The sequence below is a fragment of the Elephantulus edwardii genome, unplaced genomic scaffold (genome assembly GCF_000299155.1).
Source record: "Elephantulus edwardii isolate Elephantulus edwardi_28Jun2011 unplaced genomic scaffold, EleEdw1.0 scaffold00254, whole genome shotgun sequence".
Classification (NCBI taxonomy): Eukaryota; Metazoa; Chordata; class Mammalia; order Macroscelidea; family Macroscelididae; genus Elephantulus; species Elephantulus edwardii.
The window spans coordinates 2303088-2313873 of NW_006400004.1; positions in this window are offsets into that span (position 1 = coordinate 2303088).

Consider the following 10786-nt stretch of genomic DNA (forward strand, 5'->3'; position numbering starts at 1 on the left):
TGCTGAAACTGAGGAGGACCCCATGCACTTGCTGCAGAGGGTCAAGGACTGCAGCCTTCAGTATGGACTGAGGCTCAATGTCAAGAAGACAAAGATTCTTGCCACTAGACCAATTGATAGCATCAGGATATTGAGATTGTTCACAGCTTCAGTTTGCTCGGCTCCACGGTCAACACTCTTGGCACCAGCAGCCAGGAAATAAAAAAACGTATTGCGATGGGACATTCAATACGCCTCTCCAGCACCACAGCTCAAAGGCGTCAACTGAGGTGGATTGATTCAGTGACTGGGGTAATCGGGATGGGTATGTCAGAGGCAATGAGATTGGCACAGAATAGAGCAGGGTTTAGGGCTGTTGTACATAGGGTTGCTATGAGTCGCAAACGACTCAACAGCACATAACCACAACAACAACTATGTGTGTGTGTGTGTGTGTAAAACTTGACTCTTACACCATCAAGTAGACAGCAATTCATAGAAGCCTCAGAAACAGCAGATTAAAACTTTGCCCTATCTTACACTATCTTGAGAATCTCTGATATATTTGAGCCCATTGTTTCACTCACTGTGTCAGTCCATCTCATTAAGGATATTCCTTTCTTTCTCTATGCTCCAGCTTTCCCTGTATGTTGTCTTTTTCCAAGGACTGGCCCTTCCTGACAATATGTCCCAAGTCTGAGAAATGAAGTTTCACCATCCTTGCCTCCGAGGAGCACCCTAGTTGTGCATACTCCAAGACAGATTTGTTTATTCCTTGGTTGTGGTGGTTGTTGTTATGTTCCGTTGAGTCACCTGTGACTCATAGTGACCTTATGTACAACAGTCCTAAACCTTACTTGATCCTGTTCCATTCTTAATGTCTCTTACACACCTACTTCCATTACCACAGTCACTGAATCAATCCATCTCATTCAGGGTCTTCCTCTCACGCTGTCCCTCCACCCTCCCAAGCATGACGTCCCTCTCTAAAGACTGATCCTGCCTTGCAACAGGTCTTAAGTATGTCAGATGAAGTTTCAGAATCCTTGTCTCTAAGAAGCAGCCTGGCCTCACCCTCTGTAGAACTTGTTCTCCTAGCAGTCCATGGTATATTCAATACTCTTCTTCAGCACCATAACTCAAAGGCATCAATTCTCCTTCTATCATCCCTAATGATTACCCAGCTCTCTGACACATAGCAAGTAATTGCAAAGACTATGGCCTGGATCAGGTGCACATTAGTCTCCAGACTCACATCCTTGCTCTTTAGTACTTTGGAGAGGTCTCTGACAGCAGACTTTCCCAGTGCAATTTGTCTTTTCCTTTCCTGGCTGCTGATATCAAGAATGTTGATTGTAGAGCCAATCAAACTAAAGCTGCTAAAAATATCAATTTCTTCACCCTCTGTCATGATGCTGCCAATCAATTCAGTGGTGAGAATCTTTGTTTTCTTGATGTTGAGCTTCAATTCATATTGAAGGTTGACCTTCTGCAGCAAGCACTTCAGGTCACAGATTGTAGACTAGTCTTCCTCCAATCCTGATGCCACATTTCTCCTCATAGAGCTCAGCACATCTTAGCTCTGATTTCTTTAGGGTATATTACCAGTAATGGAATTGCTGGGTCACATGATAAGATGTGCTTAGAATAACTTCCTGGCCTTTCCCAGCACACTAGGCCTGCCTTAGCCCCATACACCCCTTTGTTAACTGTCTTCCTGTGTAATTCTCTGTCAGTCAAGACTGGCCCCTAGCAATGCCAGGAACCCTATGATGACACTGGAGGGGGGAACAACCAGAGCTGGTGCCCAAACAGATATATGCATGCCTATGTTTATTGCTGCACTGTTTGAAATGGCAAAGAGATGGAAGCAACCCAAGTGCTCATCAACAAATGAATGGATAGAGAAGCTGTAGTATATTCACACAATGGAATACCATACAGCACTGAAAAATAAGGAACTCATAAAACATTATACAAAATGGGTGACCCTAAAGAACTTTACGCTGAGTGAAAGATCTCACTCACAAAAGGACAAATACTGTATACTGCCATTCATAAAACAGGACTGACATGAGGATGGAGGGAAAATCCATAGTGTTTTTTTTAATTATTATTAAATTTTATTAGTTTTAATGAACATTTGCAGAGATTTTGGGTTCTCATTCATTCATTGTTGCACTGTTATCTCTACCCTCCTCCCCAGTTCATTCTCCTTCACCCCCACCCCCGAATGTCTGCTTTAATTGTCCAATTGCCACAGTGCTTGTCAAAGCCAGTTCTGATTAATCTCCTTTGTCAGTGTGTCCCTTGCCATTCCCTATCACTCCTCCCTGAGAGAGACTTCACCCTGATTCATAAGGAAAAGGGGATGGCGTATTCTCTTAGCTACTTCCTGCTGAAAAGGGACGCTGTGGGTTTCAGGGTGAAGGTCTTCTCTCACTACTCTAAAGGGCCCCTTTGGCAGTAGGAAACACATAGACTATTATGGAGATTGATTTTGGAATTTAGATGCACTGTTATCAATTTTGCTTAGCCGTACATGTTCATATCCTTGAAGATGTATCATGGGGGTGTTGCAACCTAGAAGACACAAATTTAACTAACAAGTTAAAAGTACATGTGAGGGTGATCTGGCTGTGACATCTGTCACCCCATTGATCGCCAGGGTTGATTCGGCTGATCTGGCTGGCTAGGCGGGTGTCCCCTTCCTCCCTCACCGATCCATGTGCGTCCCTCCCGAAGCTGCACGCTCGGTTGAAGAGGACGACCATCCCCGATAGAAGGAAGACCGTCCTTCGGTCAAGGGTATACGAGTAGCTGTGCTCCCCTGCTAGAACCTCCAAACAATCTCTCAAGATCCATAGTGTTTTAAATGATCAATTTTCCAGAAGTAGATTCTCAAGCCTTTCTTCAAGTTACATTTGAGTGAAACCAAATGTGAAACCTTTTATTAGCAACTTAGTATGTTGTTGTTGTTGTTAGGTGCCCTTGAGTCATAGATGACTCCTAGTGACCCTATGAATGAAAGACCTGAACACTTGTATAATTTTCATCATTTCTCCACGTTCATAGAGTTTCCAGAGGCAAGCTATTTCAGAAGTGTATGCCACTCCTGCTTCCAAGTTTCAATAGGGGAGCTCCACCAAACCCCGTTCACCATGGGTAACCATTATCACATTTGACACATCATTGTCATAGTGTTTAGCATCACAGCAACCTCCACTTATCTCTATACAGCAAATGGACAGGCCAGTGCTATACCACTTAAAAAATATTTGACCAAAAACAATTAAAAGCATGCTGAGGGCCACAGATTAAAACCATCCACCTTTGACTTGGTAGCATAACTTCTATCTACTAGGCCAGCAGAGCTCTCTGTATGTTTTTGCTGTTGTTGTTTGTGCCATCAAGTCCTACGATTCATAGTGACCCTATGGATGAAAGACCTGAACACTTGTATTACTTTCATCATTTCTCCAAGTTCATAGAGTTTCTGGAGGCAAACTATTTTGGAAGTGGATACCACTTCTGCTTCCAAGCTTGTTTTAATCAGGGAGCTCCACCCCATACTACTGATCAAATGCCTTTTTAAATAGGAGGTCAAATACAATCAACTCACACCAAACACTGAATCAACATTCCACCCTAATCCTCAAAGGTAACAACTCTAACTGAGGACAAGTTGGGTTGTCTGCTAAAGATTTTGTGTGATAATGTTGTCAATTTGGTAACATCCAAGGTGGTAAGATCCTGGCAAAAAATATACGGCTGCCCAAGACTCATTCCAAGGCTCACCACCCACCATCTTGCTCAGAGAGGAAGGTCCATTTTCTTTCGATGATTTTTACATTATCCAGTATTTTTGTCCAGAGAATCCTTCAGCATTAGAGCTCAAGTCTTAGATTTTTTCCCCCTCCAGTACTTTCATCTTGAGAAATGCTGAACATGTCCTTCTCTTTTGATTTTTTGCATGTCTTTATTAAACTTTGTTTTGTTTTGTTTTCTCAAGCTGCACTTTGAAAGCTTTTGTTCAGTAATCTTGTTTCATCATTTCTTTCTTTCACTTTAGCTTTTCTGCATTGGAAAGTGTTAAGTCAGCAGAGTTAAGAAAGAACTCAGACAGAACGAGAGAAAGCTTAATGCAGCTTTATTAAAGGGGCACTAGGGAAGCTCCTGGGTGAAGTTCCTCACTTTGGGGATGCAGAATGGGGAAGTCACACTGTGAACTTATTGGGGAGGGTTTTTATAACAGCGTCTTTAGGGAGGGACATTCCATTCTGATTTACAAACCACCTGCTAGTTCAGTCAGGCAGGCAAGGTCATTTGCTCTTCTTATCAGCAGCAGGTAAGGCCATAAGTATTTGAATTCTGAATTCTTCATTCTTCTCTTTGGCCCCCTTTGTCCAGACTTAACATTCCAGTCTCTTTAGTGATAAAACAGGGTGACTTATCTTTCTTTTGGCTACTTTCTACTGAACAGGGGCAAAGATTTGGGAGTTCAGAGGCTGGAGTGAATCTGTCTGGGATTAGTGGCCAGGGAAGAATTAAGTTGGTTATCTCCTTGATCCTGTGAAGTAAGGACTTAAAGAGACATGGAGAGATTAATAACAATATGTTTAAGATTACTATTGGTCTTAGAGAAGGAAGAATTTAGGCTAGAAATGGGTTTTTGAGCTAATTTGGGAGAAGGCTTGTGGTTTTACTAGTTCTGATTGATTTACTAGTAACGACACTTCTCTTTTAGGAGTAAACTCCCTTTCTTGGCAGTCAGGACAATTAGACGTTTTTATCTTTGGAGAGTGACTTGCACCAGCCATGTTAGTTGACATTGGAAGGAGGCTAGACTGAATTTAACTATGATTGGGATAAATGCTGTTTTCTTAATTTGGAGAGCGAGGAGGAGCCAGGTTAATTCAGATACACTATACAAGGTGATATGGGATATGATTATTACAGAGAAACAGGGATTTTTTTTTTGCATGGTGGAATTTTGTATAAAGTCTTATTACACTAAAAGTGTTGTCCTGGTTCCACTACAGTGTGCTGGTTTATGCTAACATTGTGTGTACAGTTCTCATGCTCTATTGCAGATGGTGCTAGATACAAGATGACTTAGTCTGCTTATCAGGCTCTGGTTCTCAGCAGGGAATATGTCCTTGAATGGTGGAACACAGTTTGGGCTGATGAAATCACTTGAGGTGTTTTGGTGGAGTGTGGTCTAGAGAAATTGCTTGGTACTACTGCTAGCAAAGATCATTGTAAAGAGGAACACAGGGAACAATGGGAAAGGTTGGTCACTATTTGACTTTGATTAAGGAATAGCAAGTTGCTCTGGATAATTTGGACTCAAGTTGGGTCCGGCATAATTTGTGGCTCTCCAGACACTTGTTCTATTATCATCCGCTCAGCTTGGAGAATGTCATTAGAGACTTGCACTCGGGTGTTGGTGTCTAGAGTGTATTCTCAGCTTATGTGTATTGTGCTAGAAGGCCAAGAACTATATCTAGTGGGATATAGTTGGTTGTTTGTTGTTTTTGTTTTTTTTAAAAAACCCTCTAGCTTGCCACTGGGAATTCCAGGGGTTTGAGATACAAAGGTAGAAGTTTGTTGTTTTGTTTGTTTAATTGAAAACTTTGGTATTATAGATGTTATGGACTTTGTGTAACTAATATGGACAACATTTATATTTTTTAATTTTTTTATAGTATGAGTGAATTTGGTTATATAAGAAGTAAACAAAGAGTCGTTCATAAGATGAAACTGCTTTAGATGATATTGAAATGGTGATTGTTGTTTGGTATCTTTGTTGAGAGCAATCTGCTGAGCTAATGAGGTGTATGGTTGGGTAGATTGCTGTGTGGAAGTTTTTTAGGACTTGACTACTGAGTGAAGCAAAGAGTAGTAGTACTTATCAAGAGTTGTAGGAAATTCACTCAGTAGGGGAGCATGTTTGACTTGGGAAAGGTGGTGGTAATAGGGGTTACTTATGACCTTCATAGCAGTGGGGGTGGTCAAGATGACTGTATAAGGTTTATTTTAGCGTGGTTGGAGAGGCTTGGGTGTACGCTGTCTGATGAGAATGGCATTTTTTTGAAGTTACTTTAGTGGCTTGGTCTAGACTTTTAGATGAGGGTCTGGGTATGCAGGGGTCTGAGTGTTTTTAGAGTAATTGTTTAAGGAGGAAGAGATAAGGTAAGATGCTAAAAGAAGGGGTTCAGCAAGTAAGTTAAGGTTTAGCAGAAGCAGTTGGCCATACATTAGTTGGAAGGGTTTTAGAAAAGACAGTGAGCAGAGTGTTGTTTGGATATGGGCTAAGGCAATAGGAAGTAAGTTAACTTTAAGACTTGTGTAACTTGACAGTTTAGCAAGATAGGACTTAATGAGTTTATTTATGTTCTTTATTTTTCCTAAAGATTGGGGATGATATAGTATGTACAGCTTCTAGCAGATACTTAGAAGGAAGTATTGGTGCTTAAGGAAGGCTTTTTAACTATATGGAGTGAATTTAAGGGACTTTTTGGGGTGGCTTTCGCTGCATTATGAACGGGTTTTGCTAGTAAGGAAAAGTTAGGAATGCAGTGTTTAAGGAAACTGATAAAGTTGAGAAAAAAAGAGGATTTGATTAGCAGTCTGAGGTGGTTGGTGGCTGTTAATGGCTTTGTGTTGATTTGCTGTTGAATTTGTAGTGGTGGGGGTCAAGTGAAAGCTGATATACGTGACTATGAAGAGAGACAGTTGGGCCTTGGAAGGGGATACTCTATTGTTTGAAGGCTAAAAGGTTAAGAAGTTAAGCAGTATGAGTTTGTGAAAGTTGGTAGGAGAGACTGCACAACAAAAGATCATTCATTTATTTAGGGATAAGAAGTTTATTGGAAAGTAGGCAAGTAATGATGGGTTTTAAACTTATGCAGTGTTGTGCAGAGACAGGGAATTGGGGTCTAGCAGGAAAAGAGGTGGAGTTGTTTTAGAGTAATGAAAATAGGTTGGTAGAGGTTACAGATGGGATGGAAAGATACTCTATTACAGAGTTGACAATGCTTGGTGATAAAGGTAGTGTAGAAGGAGACTTGGAGAGAAAGAGTGTTAAGAGAGAGAGACAACTAAAGGCTGGTCTGGTGAACTAAGTTTGTTTAATTTTTAGTGAAACCCAGTTTTAATTTTAGATAGGAGGTCCCTGCTTAGCAGCAGGATTGGACATGTGAGCAAAATTAGAAAAGAATGAGTGAACACTCGTTTGTTGAGGGTAATGAGAAGTTGAGTGGTAATAAGCTGGGAGGGAAGGCTACCAATACCTATTACTGAGACCTGGGTAGGGAAAAATAGGACCCGGGAATGAAGGGAGTACTGAACAGATAACTCTTGTGTTAACCTGAAAGGAAATTGGATTACCTGGTACCTGAAGGGTTATTTTGGGAGTTTAGCAGAAGTGGTGAGGGTTGTTGGACCTGGACATCTTCAATGTTCAATGGGCAGGCCTAAGAGATCAGCGTAGGTGGGAACTGGGTCCGGTGAAGAGGCTACTCCACAGGGACTTGGCACTGAATAGGAGCTGGTATTCTAAAGGCGTGGTGTTCCACAGATAGGACAAGGCTGTTTTATCAGGCTCTGGTTTGGAAGGTGAGGGTTAATGTAGTACTTACTCCAATGGCCCTCTTTGCCACAGTTGAAGCAAGTACCTGGAGGTAAGGAGCAGGTGTTTTCCAAGTTGTCACCACTGCTGTAAGGCAGTTATATTTGCAGATTCATTTTCTGTTAGGCATGAGGGGGGTTTTGTTGGGTTGGGTTGGGTTTTATCCCCATTCCTCCTGGGCATTGGAAATTTAAAGGCCTGCCAGGTCTCAAATAGAGTGTTTGGAGGTAGTTTCTATATTTTTTGTGTATATTGTTGTGTGCAATGGTGAGAGCTTGCTGTTCACTTTGGTATTTCCCTCTGCTCTGGGAACTTTTTCTGAGCAGGCCAAGGGAGGGGCTTGCCTGAGCTGACACGTAAACAGGAGAAGAAGGAGCAGAGGGGTTTGGTGAATTTACTTGCGTGTTTTTGTTTGGGGCTACTTATGTGATCAGAGGATGGAGGTGATGTTTTTATTTGTAGGTTAGGGTTGGAAAAGGAAGAGAGTGGTTACAGAAAACTTTTTTCTGAACAGGCTGGGGAAAGAGGAGAGGAAGGTGGGAAGGGACTGGGACTGAGGGAGAATTGGAAAAAGCTTCCTAAGGAGAGATTACATTTGCATATGACTGAGTTAGGAAAAGAAAAGCTGTAAGGGGTATTTGTAGGATTAAAGGTAAGTGAATTTACAGCAGTTTAAAGAAAGGGACTTTTAATGTTTGTAACTTTTGAAGGGGACATAGAAGGGACTCGGTAGGAGGAGTGGTATAGGAATGCCTGAGTCTGGATTTTTGGAGATAGAAGAGGGCTGGACAATAAAAAATAAAGAGGTTTAGTTTGGTAGGATTGTTTAACAGTAGTAACAGATGTTGTAAGAGGCGGGATAGGAATGGCTGAGTCTGGATTGGTCAGAATGAAAGGGGAGGGCATGATTATGGACAAAGCGATCCAGCTTTGGCAAGAATTTGGACAGTCTTCAGAGGAAACACTGGGTAGTGGGAGGAGGAGGCTGGGACAGAGAGAAAGGTATAGGAGCAAAACAAAAGAAAGTTTCTTTAAATCTGAAAGTGTCTAGATGTCAAACGAAAGGTTTTATTCTTAGGCCCTTGAGAATCATTACTTAGCTCGTATTGTGGCTACTTAGTTACAGAAAAAGGATAAGTTTCTTGAGGTAGAGGTCTTCAGCTAAACTCAAGTGTGAGAGATTTGAGAGAAGGAAGCTCAAGACACTGTCTCTTGAGAGCCTGGACATTGGTTACCCATGATTCACAGATCTGTGGGTGAGGCAACTGGAGTTTCAGAACATCCTCTAGAAACCAGAAGTCTCGGGAGCTCTCAGGAGCAGAGAGAGGCTATAGATAGCTTGAGCATTCTCAGAGCCATCATAGCCTGGAAGAAATGCCTGGTATTTCTGGTTGGACTTCCGACACAGTTCTGCACTTTGTGGATATGTGCAGACAGAGGTCCAGTGGAACAGATCTAGGTTCTCATGGGCATTCACAATGTATGGACTGGAAAGCTTAAAAGCTTTGGAATAGAGAAATAGAGGCTTAATATGCCTGGAAGTCAATTGGGTCCAGCTTTAGGAGCCTGTAGGAGAAGGGGAGGGAGAATGCAGAGATCAGAAAGGCAAAAGCGTCAAGAAGCCAAAACAAAAGAAAAACATGCCCAGATGAAAAAGCTAAACAGATTTCAAAAGACAGCCCAAGAAATCATAACAAAGTATCATAACTATGTTTTAGGTAATAGACAGTAGCTACAAGTTTTAAAACAGAACTAGGAGATATCATCTCACCCCTGTAAGAATAGCAAAATTCGACAGAGCAGCAAATAACAAATGCTGACAAGGTTGTGGAGTAATTTGAACCCTTATTCACTTTTGGTGGGAGTGTAAAATGGTATAACCGTTATGGAAGGCAGTATGGGCCTTTCTCAAAAAGTTGGAAATAGAAATACCATTTGACCCAGCAATTCCACTACTGGGAATATTGTTGTTGTTGTTGTTGTTATGTGCCGTCCAGTCATTTGCGACTCATAGCGACCCTATGTACAACAGCCCCAAACAGTGCTCTATCCTGTGCCAATCTCATTGCCTCTGACACACCCATCCCAAGTACCTCAGTCACTGAATCAATCCACCTCATAGAGGGTCTTCTCCTCCTGCGCTGTCCCTCTACTCTACCCAGCATGATGCCCCTCTCTAAAGACCTATCTCTCCTTACAACATGTCCAAAGTATGTCAGACGAAGCCCCAGAATCCTTGCTTCCAAGGAGCAGCCTGGTTTAATCCTCTCTACGATGAATCTGTTTGTTTTCTTGGCCGTCCATGGTACATTCAATACTCTTCTCCAGCACCACAGCTCAAAGGCGTCAATTCTCCTTCTGTCCTCCCTAGTCATTGTCCAACTCTCTGATGCATAACAAGTGATTGCAAAAACCATGGCCTGTGTCAGGCAGACCTTAGTCTCCAGAGATACACTGTTGCTCTTGAGTATTTTGGAGAGGTCCCTAACAGCAGACTTTCCCATCACAATACATTTTTTTATTTCCTGGCTACTGGTGCCAAGAGTGTTGATCGTGGAGCCGAGCAAACTGAAGCTGTGAACAATCTCAATCTCTTCGCCATCCATCCTGATGCTACCGATTGGTCCAGTGGTGAGAATTTTTGACTTCTTGACATTGAGCCTCAGTCCATATTGAAGGCTGCAGTCCTTGACCCTCTGCAGTAAGTGCATGAGGTCCTCCTCAGTTTCAGCGAGCAAGGTTGTGTCATCTGCATAACGCAGATTGTTGATAGATCGTCCAGCAATCCTAACGCCACACTTCTCCTCATAAAGCCCAGCCTCTCGGATAATCTGCTCTGCATACAGGTTGAAAAGGTATGGAGACAGGACACATCCCTGACGTACACCCTTCCCAATTTTGAACCATGCAGAACCAGAACTGCCACCCAAGCAGATATATGCACGACCCTGTTTATTGCTGCTTTATTCACAATAGCAAAGAGTTGGAAACAACCCAAGTGCTCATCAACAAACAAATTAATAGAGAAGCTGAGGTGTATTCACATAATTTAATACTATGCAACATTGAAAAACAAGGAACTCATGACATATACAAAATTAGTGACCCTGTAGAACATTATGCTGAGTGAAATATCTCAGTCACAAAAGGACAAATACTGCATAATGCCACTGT